At 41.2% G+C, this 18047-nt stretch overlaps 1 long non-coding RNA gene across 4 annotated transcripts; it reads right to left on the reverse strand.

Moving 5' to 3' along the window:
- Positions 1-11351: 11351 nt before the first annotated feature.
- Positions 11352-15026, reverse strand: LOC127305791 (uncharacterized). Of its 4 annotated transcripts, none has more exons than XR_011747707.1 (4): positions 14886-15026; positions 14738-14799; positions 12248-12360; positions 11352-12169 (listed from the first exon to the last, which is right to left on the reverse strand). It is a non-coding gene; the product is annotated as an uncharacterized lncRNA (long non-coding RNA). The 4 variants fall into 4 exon arrangements; XR_007854165.1 differs by having other exon boundaries at positions 14881-15026; XR_007854164.1 differs by having other exon boundaries at positions 11352-11877; positions 12123-12169; positions 14738-15026.
- Positions 15027-18047: the final 3021 nt, after the last annotated feature.

Here is an 18047-nt window from a genome sequence, read left to right on the forward strand (position 1 = left end):
AAAGACTTGGTTGCCGATGTGGAAATAGGTGTGCTAGCCCGCTCATTTCCGCTAGGAGCAATTATGACGCGCAATATCAGGGTGAGTCCAAGCATAATGAAACCCCATGTGGACTGAAATTAAATTAAAATAGTTTACACTGAACTTGTATACTTTTGTTGCAACTTGTTTTAGGCATGTGTAGTCTTGATGGTATCATTTTATATTATTTATATCCCATAGCTAACCACATAACAAAGTTAATAAATAATAAATGTAGTACTATTTGTTATATTTGGAATTTATATAGTTGAAACTTAAAGTGTATTCTGTGATATTTTTCTCTGTAAATTATCTCTTGACAACTGCATAAACCATTTTCATATATACATATTATGGAAGAGATCCCAGAAAGATGTGGTCTTCACAATATTTGATACTCCATTCGGACTAAAATATTTGCCGTGGATATACTCAAAATATAGGCTAAATCTATCTACGTTCACTGAAACTGCAATAATATTTTGAGCCAGAGGGAGTAGTAGTTTCTAGTTAGGTAATCATATTTATGGAAATTTTGAGAGTATAAATTAAATTTTTGGCATGATTCTTTACTGCTTTCTCCTGGTCAAATGTCTCTCGTGAGTAACAGTTTGTTAGTACTAAGTTGATGGTTCTACTTGGTAACGAAATTGCAAACAAGAACTGAAATAATCAACTAACAATAAAAAAGAATAATTCTATTCTCTTTGCCATACAAAAAGTCTGATATGCTCATCTATAACGTGCATGGTATCATATATGGTGAACAAGTGCTCCTGCGAGTTTATGAAACAAGGAATTCAGGTTAACACAGATTTAATACGACCTGTTAAGTAACCGTAAAATTGAACTACCTAGAAGCCACCATAGTTGTTTGACGTTCTGAGCCATCCGATCAAGCCATTGAACGTCCTAGATCTTCAGATCGTCTCACCGAGCATCTCTGCGTATTTTCACCGCGCCTGAACGCACGTGACGGCCTGTTAGCATTACTGGGCTGCTGCTCCGGTAACAGACCTGGGCGTCTTCTGATCAACCGGGCTGAAACGTGAATTGTGCGGCATATTGTACTATGCGTTCATCTAAAAAATAATGGACCCAAATCATAACAGAACAGAGTTCCAAGCGAACTCGGACTTTTCCTCTCGCCGGCGACGCCGCGCGTTGAGAACTTGCTCCGATCCCAGCCAGCATCTCCCCTGGTTCTTTCTCAGGCTGATTTCGGGAAGCTCTTCGCACCCTTCCCTGGCCTTGGTTTGATCTGGTGTATTGTTTCTGAGCTGGGTTTCGATTTCTGCTTTCTGTTTCTTGGTCTCATATGGCGACGGCGAACGAGAAGACAGCCTCTGGGGGAGCAACGTCTGACAAGGCTTCCTCTTCGGAGTCTGCGTCGGTTGTTGAGGATGTTGATGGTCTGATGGCGAAGTTGGGCCTCCGTGAGGAGGATCTCGACGACGTGGTGTTTGAAGAATTGCCTGAGAGAACGGACGAGGCTACCCGCTGGCTTGCAGTTGGAAAGGTACATACAGAATCAAATTTCAGTCATTTCTGGTTTTTCAAAAACATGCGGACTGCTTGGGATTTGGCCAAAGATGTTAAGATCAGAGTTCATGGCGACAATCTTTTTGTCTTCCAATTTGCGTCCCTGGGAGATTGGGAGAAGGTCATGGCTGGTGGGCCCTGGGTTTTCAGAGGGAAGACGGTTCTTCTAGCTCCATACGATGGATTCACAAAGCCATCAACGATTGATTTGAACACACTTCTGTTATGGATCCAAATTCATGACCTCCCAGTAGGGTATAAGGATTTGGTGAAAACTCTTGCAAGCAAGGTTGGCGAGTTTGAGGCAGCTGAGCCTCAATCATTTGACTACACTGGAAACTATTACCGGGCTCATGTTAGAATTGATGTTCGGAAGCAGTTAAAGCGTGCCGTGTCTATTATTCGAAACTCAAAAAGGCAGATCTTCTTGGTTAAATATGAAAGGCTCCCTGACTGGTGTGCGGTCTGCGGTTTTCTTGGCCATATTTACAAGGAACATGGAGATGGTGTTCACCCTCCGGATGCTCTCATCTTCAAGGACCTGAAAGCTGATGGTGGTTGGCGTCCCTCTATTCGACCACCAGCCCGTGGGTTTGGTCGTGGTTCTGGTCGCGGTGGTAGAGGAGGCCGTGGTTCTGATGCTCTAAAGGATTTTGACACCTTCAACCAGTCTTTTGAGGAGGGAAATGAAAATGAGATGGAAGAGGATGATCAGTTGACGAATGATCCAAACAAGAAACGTCCTGCTCCTCAGCTCCAATTGGTTGGAGGTCGACAAGGGAAGTTTGAAGATTTAAAAAACAAGTTTGACCCTGATTTTTCGTCTCCCTCATTTGTTCCACCTATTTCTTCTTTGAAGAGGGATGTGAAGAGGAGCAGGACCGGAGTTTCGGATGCTGCTGATGAAAGTCACCTTAATAAGTCTGGATCGGCGGGCCTCCTCGAGGGGTACCGCCGGGATCAATGAGTCTGTTTTTCTGGAATTGTCGCGGCTTGGGCAACGACGCGACAATTCGAGAATTGCGCAACTTAGTTGCGCAAAACCGCCCCTCGGTTCTCTGTGTTGTAGAAACTCAAATTCAGAGTGGCCGAGCTCGGAACCTGTCTCGTTCTTTTGGCTTTGATAATTGCTGTGCTGTCAGCAGTGATGGTCGTAGTGGTGGTTTAGCTATGTACTGGAATAATAACCTACGTTTGGAGTTGATCCACTTTTCGCAGTATCATATTGACATGATTGTCTCTGAAGCAGGAAAGGAAAAGTGGAGATTGACTTGTATATATGGTGAAGCTCAGACGCACCTCAGACACAAAACCTGGGATCTTTTGAAGTTCTTAAGTACTGAGTCAGACCTTCCTTGGATTTCTGTTGGAGACTACAATGAAGTTCTCCGTCCTGAAGAACATCTGGGCGTTGGTCAAAGGGATCCTTTGCAAATGCGTGGCTTTCGTGAAGCGGTCGATGTTTGTGGCCTCATCGACCTGGGTTACATTGGCCGTGATTGGACTTTTGAGAAAAAAGTCCGTGGGGGATCTTACACACGAGTTCGTCTCGATCGTGGCTTGGCCTCTCTCCCATGGTGGGAACATTTCCCGAATGCTGTTGTTCGTCACCTCACTGCAGCAAAGTCCGATCATTGCCCTTTGCTGGTCGTCTTGGATCGTACTGAAAGCAGCCATGTTAGGGGACATCGCCAGTTTCGTTATGAGTTAATGTGGGAAGCCCACGACTCTTTTCACTCTTTCTTGGAAGATAAATGGAAAGAAAAAGGAACGGCAATGTCTTTACATGAAGTGACATCTAAGCTCCAGAATTTGTCAGGTGAGCTTTCTAGCTGGAGTACCGACGTGTTTGGCAATGTGAGAAAGGAAATTCATTTGCTGATGTCAAGATTAGCTGAGCTTAGGGATGATCCTCATCGTTTGGGCCCATCTCATGAAGAAAACAAGATCTGTGATAGAATTGTGGAACTGAACCATAGAGAAGAAGTTATGTGGCGTCAGAGGTCAAGGGTCCAGTGGCTACGTGAAGGTGATAATAACACAAAAATTTTCCACCAAAAGGCATCTATGAGGAAACGGAGGAACAAAATTGAGCAGCTTTCTAAAGCTGATGGGTCTGTAACTGAGGATGTTGAGGAGATGAGAGGCATGGCTAATGATTTCTTTAATTCTCTATATGAGGCGGAAGGCACATATAATATGGATGTTGTTCTCAACACGGTTCCTTGCAAAGTATCCAGGGAAATGAATGATTTGCTTCTTGCTCCTTACTCTGAGAGTGAAGTCAAATTTGCTCTGTTTCAAATGTTTCCCACAAAGGCCCTGGGTCCTGATGGGATGCCTGCTCATTTTTATCAGAAACATTGGGATTTATGCGGCCCTGAGATTTCTACAGCAGTGCTAGATGTTCTTAATAAAAGGGTGTCGCCTGAGAATATCAATCAAACTGTTCTGGTTCTCATTCCAAAGGTATCTCATCCAACCCTACTGTCTCAATTTCGCCCAATAAGCTTATGCAATGTCATTCTAAAGATTGTGTCAAAGGCTCAGGCTAACAGACTTAAGGTGATCTTACCTGACATTATCTCTGAGGAGCAGTCAGCCTTTGTCCCAGGGAGGCTGATTACTGACAACATCATTTCTGCTTTTGAATGCCTTCACTTCATGAAAAAGAAACGTCCACAGAACCAGCATTTTTGTGCTTTTAAGCTGGACATGACGAAAGCATATGATCGGCTGGAGTGGAATTATCTTCAAGCCATTATGCTGAAACTTGGGTTTGATCATTCTTGGGTCTCCTCTATTATGAGTGTGGTTACATCGGTTTCCTTTTCTGTCCTTTTCAATGGTAGTAAGTTGGATGATTTCAAGCCCTCTAGGGGGATCCGCCAAGGAGACCCCATTTCACCTTATTTGTTCTTGTTAGCAGTTGAAGGTCTGTCTTGCTTGTTAAGGAGCAGGGGTATGTCAGAAAATTTGGTGGGCATCCAAGTGGCGCCTACTGCACCCCGGGTCAATCATCTTCTTTTTGCAGACGACAGCTTGCTTTTCCTCAAGGCAAATTCTGGTGCAGCAGTTGAGCTTTCTGAAGTCTTACAACTTTACTGTCACGCTTCGGGACAAAGAATAAATCTGAGCAAATCATCTATACATTTCAGTAAGGGTTGTCCACGACTGATTAGGGAAGATGTAAAACAGATTCTTCAGGTGTCCAATGAGTCACTTTCTGAGAAGTATCTGGGCATGCCAACGGAGATTGGACATTCAGTGAACGATGCTTTCAAAAATATCAAGGAAAGGATCTGGAATAATATTCTTGGGTGGATGGAAAAGTTTCTTTCTTTTGGTGGTAAGGGCATTCTGATTAAATCAGTCATTCAGGCTATCCCCACTTTCTCTATGTCTTGTTTTAAGCTGCCCAGAGGGTTGTGTGAACATATAAACTCAGCGATTAGAAGCTTTTGGTGGGGTTCTAGTCAGGGTAAGAGAAAAACTCACTGGGTTTCTTGGAGCGATATGACAAAACCAAAATTTGATGGTGGTTTGGGATTTAGAGATATGGAGCTTTTTAACATTGCGCTTCTGGCTAGGCAGGCATGGAGATTGCTTTCTAATCCTACCTCTCTTAGTGCAAGAATCCTCAAGGCGCTTTATTATCCAGAGAATGATATCTTGACTGCTGATTTGGGCCCAAGACCCTCCAAGATCTGGCGGGCTATTAGTGAAGGTAGAGATGCTTTAAAACTTGGGCTTATCAAACGTATTGGTTCAGGTGAACAAACTCGGATCTGGTCTGATAACTGGCTGCCAAGAGATTCAAGACGTTGCCCTGTAGTGTCCATTAATGAGTACTCGCCTGTGTGGGTGTCCCAACTCATCGACCATGCTAACAGATCTTGGAACTTGGAGCAACTCAGGTTAAACTTCCTTCCAATGGATATAGAAATCATCCGCTCCATTCCACTGGGTTTGGCAAACCATGAGGATTTTTGGGCCTGGCATTTTGAGAAACATGGAAATTTTTCAGTAAGGTCTGCTTACAGGATGTTATCTAAAACAAAAAATGAGAGGGAGGCTTGGCTGGATGGGACGGCCAGTTCTAGTGGCTGTAATAACTATAAGAATTGGACATCCATGTGGCATACTAAAGTTCCATCAAAGATATATAAGGGTCTTTCTCTGGAGACTCTCACACCAATCTCTCCCCACAGGAAATGTTCTTCACCGACGTCAGATGTCTAACAATTGCTCTTGTAGCTTATGTCACGCCCCTAATGACTCATGGAGACATTCTTTATTACAGTGCAACATGGCTGCGAGCACCTGGGCTCTTGTTGATGAAGAGCTTGTCGAGCATTTGTTGGCTAACAATTGTGGAAATGCTAAAGAATGGCTATTCTTCTTGCTGGAAACTTTGTCACATGAGGATTTTGTGAAAGTATCTGTGACGTTGTGGGCGATCTGGACTGCAAGAAGGAAAGCGATACATGAGCAGATTTTTCAGAGTCCTCTTTCAGTTTTTGGCTTTGTCAATTCATTTCTGGCTGATCTCAAATTAACTGATGGTGTTCAGACTAAAAAATGCCCTCTTACTCGCCGGCCAAACCATCAGCATGTTTGGGTTCCTCCACCACCAGGAATGTACAAAGTAAGTGTTGATGCAGCGTTGTCGAAAACTAGAATTGCTGGAGCAGTTGGTGCGATCTGTAGAGATGAGAACGGTGTTTATTTAGGTGCTTCAGCTCGTGTCTTCGAAGGCATTTCTGATCCTGCAACTTTGGAAGCTTTTGCTTGCTCGGAGGGGCTCGCCTTGGCTCAGGATCTCTCACTTAAAAATGTTCAGGTGACCATAGATTGTTTGGTTATCTCGCGATCCATCGATGAGGGAAGTCTGGCTTCTTATAGCCCTGTTTTGATGGAGATTAAGGATCGTCGACGCCAGTTCAATAGGTCCACTGTTATTTATGAACGAAGGACCTATAATGTTGAAGCTCATAATTTTGCAACCTTTTCAGTAGCTTTACAAACTGGTCGTCATGTTTGGCTGGGTTCCTTCCCTGATCCTTTCTTTGTACCCAAAAATGTTACTATATGAATAAAGGAAGGATTGGTTACCTCAAAAAAAAAAAAAATCTAAAAAATAATGAAAATACTAGAAAAGAAAAGAGAAAGTAGAAAAACAAAAAATAAAGAAGAAACTTCTCTACTATATAAAAAGGGGGAACTGGTTCTGTTTCCTTCGATCAAAGGTTTCGTCCTCCATATTTTTATCTGACCATTTTGCCCTCCCACTAAATCACATAATACTTACAGATGCCACTGTACCGATTCATTTATTTCTAGGTCGTCGCCTTTTGTCGCGCTCCTTGTTCCGCGTCTCTCGCGCACAAATAGGTCAAGCCTAACAAATCACTCACGATACCGCATCGCACCTACTGCAGTACACTGCATCTCACAAATCACTGAATCTCGCCGGTTCGCTGGCTTGTCGGTAGGTCACGTTGTCCGGTGGAGGCTCAGGGCTTCGGCGCCGGGGTCGGGGCTGCGGAGTACATGGAAGACCCTAGCGCCGAGGGCTTGACGGGGACTGGGGGAGCGACGGAAGAGTAGCCACTGGCGGAGCGGATCCGAGCAGCCTCGGCGCCGGCGAGGCCGAGGCGGAGACGGCGAGGGTGAGGGCAAACCGGACCACACCATCTTCCCAGCGTCTCGCAAGGAAGCAGTTTCTCACGCCAAGGTCCGTCTCCCGGTCTCCCGTATTTCTTGAGGTTGAGCGACATGCCGCTTCTTGATTCGGTCTTGGCAAAATCGATGTTGTCTCCTGCAATCAGCTAGCCAAGATCCATGAGCTTCTGCTCTGAATCTGGGTGCACGCAAACCTCTGCCGCCACCATCCGGACAGTAGAACTCTGAATCCCAATCCTAAATTGTTTGATATCCTTTACTGTCACATGGGAATGATTTTTTTAGAAAGTCAACCGTGAATGTATGGTTCAGTCCGTAGTGTATTGCTTTTCCAGTTTCATACTACTATCTCGAATTTTTGTACAATGAGAAGATTGTTTGTTGTCTTCATATTTAAGAATGGGGTTTCAATTTACATGTTCTTGAGAAAACAATTGACTGAAACTATTGTAGGGAAACAGCTGTGGCCTGAAACTATTGCTAATAGGTTAGAACTTGGAACAAGCCTGAAACTATTGTAGTCCTGCATATAAATAAAATAGTTGAATAGAAAAAATAATTATTTACAGTTTGCCTTGTGGATTATAATTCTGTGGATTTGGTTATTTATAAACCACATGTTGTTTATAATCGTGTCTTGTCTAGAATGGATCAATCGCCATGCGACTTATTCATCTAACATAACAACATTTTATTTCCATGCGCCTGAAGCTTTGCGATGAGACTGGATCCAGGGTCATGGGCGACCAAGATGCTGCATCGCTGCCTACTCCCCCTAGGATGGCTTTGTTCCCTACTCGCCTTCTTCTTGCGGCTGGAATGTCTCCCAGAGGTGGAGCAGCCCGAGGAAACCATGAGGGAGATGGACTCCCACGCCGGGAGGGAGGGACCGGCAGTGGGAAGGTAGGACGGCTCCTCAGGCCGAGGGAGACGTGGCGCCCGGAGGAGCACGAGCGCTTCCTCGACGCGCTCCTCAAATCAGTGCAACGACATGCCATTGAGACATGCTTTGTCCTACTCTGCCTCTGAATAATCTGCCGTCGCTGCACTAGCTGATTGATTCGTTTGGATTTCAGGTTTGGCCGCAACTAGAAGAAGGACGAGCATCAAAGCATGGTTTTATTTTCCCACAACACTCAAACAACCAAGTCCCCTAACTCTGAATTACCTGAACTTTTGAACACAACAATTCTTCAAACTTTTGTAGGGAGCTGGCATGATAAAAAAAACTAACGATGAATTCCAGTTTTGGGTGTAATCTGACCCGTTCCCTCATTCTTGGCTTATTGTGTTGGTAAGCATTAATCTTTAGCATTTATTGTGCATGTACAGGGCCTCCGTACATAAAGAGTGGGATTCTAGAACCAGCTAAGACATGATCAACATCTTGTGTGTGAGGTCACTGTTAACATCGACCGCGGTACAGGTAAATCCGTATTTAGTCTCGATCAAAACGCCTCATGTTTACTTGCATTATAAGGATTCAACACATGCAGGGATTGTAATGCTGATCTGTCCATGATAATGTTCATGTGTTACTTCAAGCTACAACTTGGACCAAGGAAAAGGTTATTTGTTTATATATGTCCCCTTTTTTAGTGGTTGCATAGGTGAAACCGTGTCCCTTCAGGAAACATATGTTTTGGCAGCAAATCTAACCAATGCGAAACTGTTGGTTTAAGATTAAATTTCGCACATGTACTTACATTTTGAAGTCTATAAATCCCTGGATGTCAACTGCCATATTTATCGATCATTTTTTTTAGATTGGCTCCTAGATGAAATTACTTGTGTTAGGTTAAATTAAGTGACATCCAGCTTTTTATTCTTTAACAAGTAGTATGGATGAACATTAAATAATTGACACTACCCTGCAAATTAATTTGGTGTACTGTTGAGATGCCCATGAGTTTGCATCCTTTGTGTTTTAGTTGCACGTTTTTTTTGGCTTTACTTTTGGTGAAATGAGAAAATGTGGCTTTCCTTGGTGGATGCGTGGAGCATACCTAAGATGCACTGAATTTTGTAGGACAATGGCTAATGCAGATATTTTTTAGTGCCTCACTTCAAAGTAATTATACTATATGAATTCTAGGATATCAATTCTGGTTTGTACTTGCGAGTGACCAATTCCAAACTGAAATCGAGATTGTCAACGTGCAGGTACTTATCTCCATTTGAGAAGTACATACGAATTCTCTTTTGAACATCATATTGCCTGAGAAGAAAATGCTATTTGTTTATATAGCGGTAAATGTTGCAGTTTGGCTTCGCTATCAGTTCCCTTGATTTAACTTCTGATTATGTTTAATTGATAGTAACTCTAGAATAGAGGTAGGATGATGACTAGGAGGCCGGTTGCTTGAACCTAGCTCACTCTACTTTAGCTGAAGACAAAGATTCTGTATAGATCAGGCATTGCCCGTTTGCCACTCTAGATTTTTCTGTCTTCAAGTTAATATGCACCAAGTATTATGGAATTGATTCCAAAGAATGATCTAGGAGCTCGAATTGACTGCTTACAATTTCCTTGGGTTTGCAGATATAAAGTGGAGTACCTATGAGATATATATGCATACAATTTATTTTGTTCCAATATGTATATTTGTGGATTTCTATCTTTTTCTATCTTTGAAATGAAGCTCTTGCATTAAATTATCTGAAGTGGATTTATCTAAATTATCTGAAAGCTCTTAGAAACTGCACTATGAGTAGATGCAAATATTCGATGGACATTTTGATGTGTGGTTGTTTCAGATGTGATTCACTCGACATCCACACTAGCATGAATACGAGGTGGATGTGAAGAAGAATTTCCGTTTCGTAGCACAAATCCCATGTTTTGTAGTACTTTAATTAGTTCAGAACTTATTTAGTATTGATGCAAGACATCAAAATATAATAGTCAAATAACAAGTCAATGACCTATGATGTTAAAAGCTTTTGACTTCTATCTGTGAAGGAAATTATATGGTTAAATGGAAAAGTCTGATAAGTTGAAAAATTTACGGAGAAAACATGCTTAGAAATGCAAGTATTGAAAAGGATAACTTAATTGGGCAAAAAGTTGTAACATATGCAAGTTATGGGATATGCACTCCGCAGAGTAGTTTGTAAGCATGTAAGGACAAATGATACTACCTAACTGTTCTTGTAAACAAATATTTCTATTAGGATTGAAATTTTGAGAGAGATTTTGTAACATAAGGAGTTTCAAAGTGTTGCGAACTTTTGTAAGAGAATAAAACAAGTTGTACCAAATAGCCAAAAAAAAATTGTTCGCTGCATAGTCTATCCTTTAAAACCGCAAGGCTTGAGACAATGTGACATGGACAACCAAGGAGATGAGGGGAATGAGTGGAGGTTAACTATCATGTTTCTTAACTGACAACAAATGCCATGTTTTTCTCATGTTGCAAAGGACAAACAAATTTATTATACATCCAAAATAAGAAATTGTTGAGTTGATAGTTATGACGGTCCATAACACGGGTGCGAGACTTACCGTGAAAGAGCAACAAGAATGATCTAGAACTTGAACCACGCAGATGCACAACAATGATGTCTTGTTATTGCGTTCGGTATTATCATGATGTACTATATTTATGATATTCTTGATTTGTTTTAAAGTTTCATACTAAGCTATGGATTATATATATTCATTGAGAAATAAAATTTAAGTACCCGTAGTAACGCACGGGCATTTGTACTAGTATAAGAAAAAAAAAGGAAACCTCCGATTTGGTGCCCATTGCGTGCAATATGAGAGATCTTTTTTTTGAGAAGTCCTATTTGGTTGGCACACCCGTGACCACTGCTTTAGTTTTGGTTACGGAACCGACCAACACAGTGCGCTTCAAATGGAAACCTCCGATTTGGTGCCCATTGCGTGCAATATGAGAGATCTTCCTATGAGGTTTCTTCATGAAATAAACTAGCATGAAAGGGCGCGGCGGCACGCCGCGCTGACTATGTAATGTGTAATACGCTGATAGTAATAACTTTAAGGCCACACTTGAATTGATGAAATATCTTCTTGTTTAAATATAGTCCATTTTAAGATGATTGGTAATGAAATCTGATAATCATACATTGAAATCACGTGCATAAAAAGTTAACCTTGAGAAATAGGTAAATGGTATACACCAATAGTGGGAGGGCATAGAGAAATATGGTAAACACGCACACTATAATAGTAGACTTGCTAGTTTTGATAATATACGTTTACACAATGTTCTAACTCCATACACAAACTCTATTTTAGCCACTCCCGTCTTCACTTGGCAATGATGCTCTTCTCAAGCTTGATCCAGGCTGTCAGGCGAGAAGTAGGTCGAGGAGTGATATGTGTTTAGCATGCAATGCACACTGTCGGACAAAAAGGCACATCCTCTAAATATTTATATTTAGCAGGCACAAAGAGTTTCTAGATAACTTGCAAACTATGAGTCTGTTTGGATTTGAGGAAAAGCTGGCCTTACCAAATTTTTTTTTTTTGCATGCCCATGTAATGTAGTTGCTGTTTAATTGGAAGCCAAAGTTTTTACGACGGAGAAGTGCTAGAGATCTGATAAGATCAATGCGAAACATGACTATTGAGGAAATGAACTTAAACCATCTTCTCTGTCCCTACACAAAATATATTAGTCAGAAAATAATAAGTAGAAATACTAAGTAAGCTGATGGTATGCACTCTGATTTTTCAGTCACATATAACATTTCAAGTGACACAAGTCAGAAGTGATGACAACATGACATATTTCAGTGAGATGTAACATTTTTCGTCCGATCATGTAAAGAATTTTAAAATCGCATGTATTAACAACTGGGTAATATAATTTTACTAACTTCCCATTCACAGAGGAGCAGCTTACATATATTCATCAGATCCCACAATAGCTCCAAGATAAAGAGGCAACACCTGGTGCACAGAGATATATGAAATGCTGAAATAATGTCTATGTGGTAAAAGAAGATAACAGATTGCCTAAGAACTTACACCATACATGAGCCTTTATAAGAGTTATAGCTTCAGATTCTCTATTGACATGTACCGGAATGCCTGGATCATAGAACTGAATGGAGCCTTTCTTGAAATGTCAGCTTCAATTTCTACATATAGCCAAGAGTCAGCAGGGCCTCAACTTCAGAGTGGCAGTCATGATGGTTGCTCATAATCTATACAAAAAGTTACGCAAAAATAGAGTACAACCTCGTGATGATTGTTAATAATCGCATGGCTGAAGGAAAATATAATCAAAGCTAACGCCATTGGCTGATTGCAAACAATCTCAATGGAATACCTAGCTTTCCTACAAAATTTCATATAGTATAACCATAGCCCTTGTAAAATGCAAAACCTTTATCATTCTTGTACCACATGGTTTCTTTAGGTTTCTTTATATAGAATATTTCTACTGAAAGAGTAAACGAAGTATTGTAGCTACAACAGCTAATTCACTCATTGCTTAGCAAAACAATGAATGTGGCTGCAATAATATATGGGGAAAATGTGATTATTATATTAAAGATGCATATTAAATCAAGCTTACTAAGTGACAACACACGATGCACTCCATCAGTGTATATATAAATATAAACCCAAAAAAACCAAGTAGATTAGTACACACACATGTTCCTTTCAGGACAAATAATTTGGCATCCGCAATTATTTCATCAAATACTACAAAGTCCTTAAAGCAAGATACACAAAGACCCCTAACCCCAGGTTTTCTAGGTCAGCTACGCAAATCCCATTGTTTAATTTTCTTTGTGTTTTGAAGTAAGACAGACACTGATGAGATCTCATGTTCTGAGAGCAAAATGACAACCCCCTTAGATTGCAGAGAAACACGAGTTGTGCTTTGACCCAGATAAATTATGACCATCACACCTATCAATTAAACTTCTTGTACACCGATATGCTCAGAATCCAGGAGCTCGTTCAATCATAGGTACTGCATTGTGTTCAGTTGTTTTCCCTTGAGGATTCCCTATGTTAAAAGAAAAACTGAAATTTCCGTTTGGCTGCTAGAAGAAGAAAGGGCCAGCTAGTTTCAGACGCATGGATGAAATCACCGGAGGAATTAGTGTATAGGTGCTATAGAAAGATTCAGGTATGTGGAGGGTTATTGTCTTCATTTAAAAGAGCAAACATGTGGCTTTTAGAAAAGGAACAATTGCTCGTTGTGGCCCTGGCTGGCAGCATAGCTGGCGAGGGGAATAGTTGAGCAGTTGGACGTCCTTGAATCTGTAGTTCGTCGTTGCTTGATGCGACCCGCTAGCGATCGTCCTATATTTATTAAATACAGTATGTATGTTCAATTGTGCTCTGTCGTGTTCTTATTTTCCAGGTAAATACTTAGCCAACACCCCAATCCCACCCTAACGGGTTCGCTAGACTGATTGGGTAACATTGCAGCAGAAGTTGTAACTTCAGACATCATATAGTTATTGCAGAATAGATAATAAATTACTCTGTAAGCGTTCAGATGAAGGTAAATATGGAACAAATGGGAGTGGCAAACGTAAGGCACCACTATTTGATGAAGAGCTTTTATGGGTGAGAAAGGATCTTGCAATTGAAGGGTTCACTTGTCCAAATGCAACCTCGACATGGGCTTCTGCCATTGTAACGAATCAGTATGTTATTAATAACTTAATAAACTAAATACGATACTTTTTTGGGCAAGTCACGTGCTGCCTTTAAATTTAAAAATTATTATTCTATATTGTAACGATTATACAAGAAATCATGTTGTGTGTCTGTAGTTTGGAAAATAAATCCATTCTCCTTATATCTAGGCTAGTGAAAATTTCATGAGATACCTCAGATTCTTCCTGGCCTAACACGTCTACTTAGACAAAAGCAAATTCAATGGAATTTGCATATTAATTTGACTTAAGATACCATACGCCCTTGCACTTCGTCAGTTTCTCGTTACTCAACAGGCAACAGGTATTCTAGAAATACATATGTGGTATGAATATGTCAAAGATATAGAGATCCTGGTGTGTTATTTTTCACAATTGGTTCGGTAGCTCTTAGTGATGTAAAGAAGGTAGCAAAAGGAAGTTTGTGTAACAGCAGCTAAACTTAACTGATAAGCCGTTCCCCATTGAGAATAATCTAGTGAATACAAGATTGCACATTCAACAACTAACCATTTTTATCAGCCCTGGATCCTCATTCAAGAGCACCTATGCTCTGCAAATGAAACTATGGAATAAAACACCACCAATCTAAATCAAGTACATAGAATGCTCGGACATACAAGTACCTGAGGCACTCCAGTTTCAAGTAATCGAACATTTAGGTGAACATGTGGTCAGACCTTAGCACATATAGGTAACTACCTCGTTGTCTACATCTGTCATATTGATTTATCTGGCTATCTAAATTAATCAGATTCATTGAGTGCTCCCTCACTCTAAACTGGAAAAAACTAATCGCAAGCCAAACAACGAAATGGAAAAGAAGAAGATATACCTGCAGGACGATGAGTAGTATGATTGTCGCCCTCTTTGCGATCTGGCTATCCTGGTCGGAGTCTGCAAGAAACCAAACTCTCAACACAGTGGAATCCAAGAAAAAACACATACACCAATTAAGAGGAGAGCGTGGCTGGGCACCCAACTTCACCGCCGACATGCTCGGGTCCGAGTTGCAAGTCCTCGTCTTTATACATGTACATGGTATCCCTGGGGAAGGGCCTGCAAGCAATAGAGAGAGCCACTCTCAAGAGGCCAAAAAAATCAAGAAAGAGTGGACTCCAAGAAGAAGATGTAGGGATTCGAAGCATAGAAAACAAACAAATTCCTACCGCGAGAACGCAATCCAAGCTAAGATGCAATCTAGAAGATGGGAGCAACGAGGGGATGAACGAGACTAACCCTTGAAGATTTCCAAAGCCTACAAGAGGAGGCTCTCGTTGCTGCGGTAGACGATCACTTGCCGCTTTCAAAAGCGCGTAGAAGATCTTGACGGTGCCACAATCGGGCAGCACCTCCGTACTCGGTCACACGTTTGGTGTTGATGACGACGTCCTTCTCCCCGTTCCAGCGGGCAGCGGAAGTAGTAGATCCTCCCCGGAATCCTGGCAGCACGACGGCGTGGTGGCGGTGTCGATGGAGAACTCCGGCAGGGCTTCGCCTAAGCGTATGCGGGAGTTGTATGTGGAGGAGGGGCGCTAGGGTTTGGGGAGAGAGGTGCCTTGGGCGCCGGCCATGAAGGGGGCAGCCAAGGTTGGAGGCAAGAGTGGCCGGCCACCCTCCCCTTGTCCCTCATTATATAGGTGGAAGCCCCAAGAGTTGTAGTCCAAGTCTTCGAATAAGACCCCAACACCAAAACTTCCCAAAGGTGGGAAACCTACTCAAGGGGGGAGTCCTACTCAAGGTGGGACTCCCACCTTTCCTTGAGGTGGGGCTGGCCGGCCACCAAGGTGGAGCCCACCTGGGACTCCTTCCCCTTAGGGTTTGGCCGGCCATGCTAGTGGAGTCCCTCCGGGACTCCACCTTCCATAGTGTCTTTCTTCCGGACTTTTCTAGAACCTTCTAGAACCTGCCATAAATGCACCGGATCATTTCCAAACTTGGAATATGACTTCCCATATATGCATCTTATTCTCCGGACCATTCCGGAACTCCTCGTGATGTTCTGGATCCCATCCGAGACTCCGAACAAAACTTCGAACTCCATTTCATATTCCATATCTACTTAAACGACATCAAACCTTAAGTGTGTCACCGTACGGTTCGCGAACTATGTAGACATGGTTGAGACTTCTCTCCGACCAATAACCAATAGCGGGATCTGGAGATCCATAATGGCTCCCACAAATTCAACGATGACTTAGTGATCGAATGAACCATTCACATACGATACCTATCCCCTTTGTCTCGCGATATTTTACTTGTCCGAGGTTTGATCATCGGTATCACTCTATACCTTGTTCAACCTCGTCTCCTGACAAGTACTCTTTACTCGTACCGTGATATGTGGTCTCTTATGAACTTATTCATATGCTTGCAAGACATTAGACGACATTCCACCGAGAGGGCCCAGAGTATATCTATCCGTCATCGGGATGGACAAATCCCACTGTTGATCCATATGCCTCAACTCATACTTTCCGGATACTTAATCCCACCTTTATAACCACCCATTTACGCAGTGGCGTTTGATGTAATCAAAGTACCTTTCCGGTATAAGTGATTTACATGATCTCATGGTCGAAAGGACTAGGTAACTATGTATCGAAAGCTTATAGCAAATAACTTAACGACGTGATCTTATGCTACGCTTAATTGGGTGTGTCCATTACATCATTCATATAATGACATAACCTTGTTATTAATAACATCCAATGTTCATGATCACGAAACCATGATCATCTATTAATCAACAAGCTAGTTATACAAGAGGCTTACTAGGGAATCTTTGTTGTTCACATAACACACATGTATCAATGTTTCGGTTAATACAAATATAGCATGGTATGTAAACATTATCATAAACACAAAGATATATTATAATAACCATTTTATTATTGCCTCTTGGGCATATCTCCAACAGTCTCCCACTTGCACTAGAGTCAATAATCTAGTTTATATTTGTAAAGATATAACACCTTGGCCTTCTGGTGCTTTATCATGTTTTGCTCACGGGAGAGGTTTTAGTCAACGGATCTGACATGCTCAGAAACGTATGTATTTTGCAATTCATTTGCGTCTCAACGCATCACTCATTTCCAAATGAGTCGGCATTAAATATGTTTGGTCTTCTGGTGGAACCTTAATTCCGCAGTCTGAAATATGTCACTAATATTGTCATACACAATATAGCTTCAAAGTTCTGACTCTGTCGGAACTACACCAAGTTCTCAAAGAACCTTTTGACTTAACATCCTTTGTCATTGTCAAAATAATGACATACTCGGCCTTCTTTTGTAGAATCCATCACAATATTTAGAACTCTTCTAAATCTAGCATAGACAACTTCTAGCTCATTGTGCTACCTTTTAAAACAACACTTAGTCTAATTTGAGATTGAAATTTTATTTTCATATGTGACAAAACAAATATCGGTGCAACACCTTACAGTGATTTGTTTGTCATATCTCCATACAAAAAAATATATATATCCTTGGTTCTTCTTAAGTACTCAAGAATATTCTTACTGTTTTTCAATGATCATCATATGAATCATTCTGCTACATGCTCATAACACTTTTAGAGCACAGGACATCTGATTGTGTACATATTATTCGTGATCTATAATCACTCATGTGTTTTTACTCATCGAGTGTCAGATACACTTAAGTCTTGTTAAACCTTCACATGACAAGAACATTTTCTTAATATTTCTATATTGAACTGCTTCAATATCTATTTTATGTACTTTGACTTAAACTTATTATGTGTTTCAATCTATCTTCATAGATCTTGACACTAAATTTGTTTCAGTCCATATCCTTTCATTGAAGTTAGTTTCTCAATGAAACCTTTTAATCAAGTATATAATTACATCATTTATAACCAACTATATGTCATCTACATAAGTATTATAAATATGTCTTAGTGCTCCCACTTAATTTCTTGCAAATGCAAGTCTCTTCATCGTCTCTAATCAAAAACTCTTTTGACTATTTCATCCGGTGAAGATTCCAACTCCGCGATACTCACTTCATCCAATTGAAGTTCGTATACCTATCTAGTATTCTACGGACTAGCAAAAACTCTTGGTTGTATCTTGTATACACCTTTGCTACACACTTCTGTTAAGTAATGTATTTTGCCAT

The sequence above is a fragment of the Lolium perenne genome, chromosome 6 (genome assembly GCF_019359855.2).
Source record: "Lolium perenne isolate Kyuss_39 chromosome 6, Kyuss_2.0, whole genome shotgun sequence".
NCBI classification, from domain to species: Eukaryota; Viridiplantae; Streptophyta; class Magnoliopsida; order Poales; family Poaceae; genus Lolium; species Lolium perenne.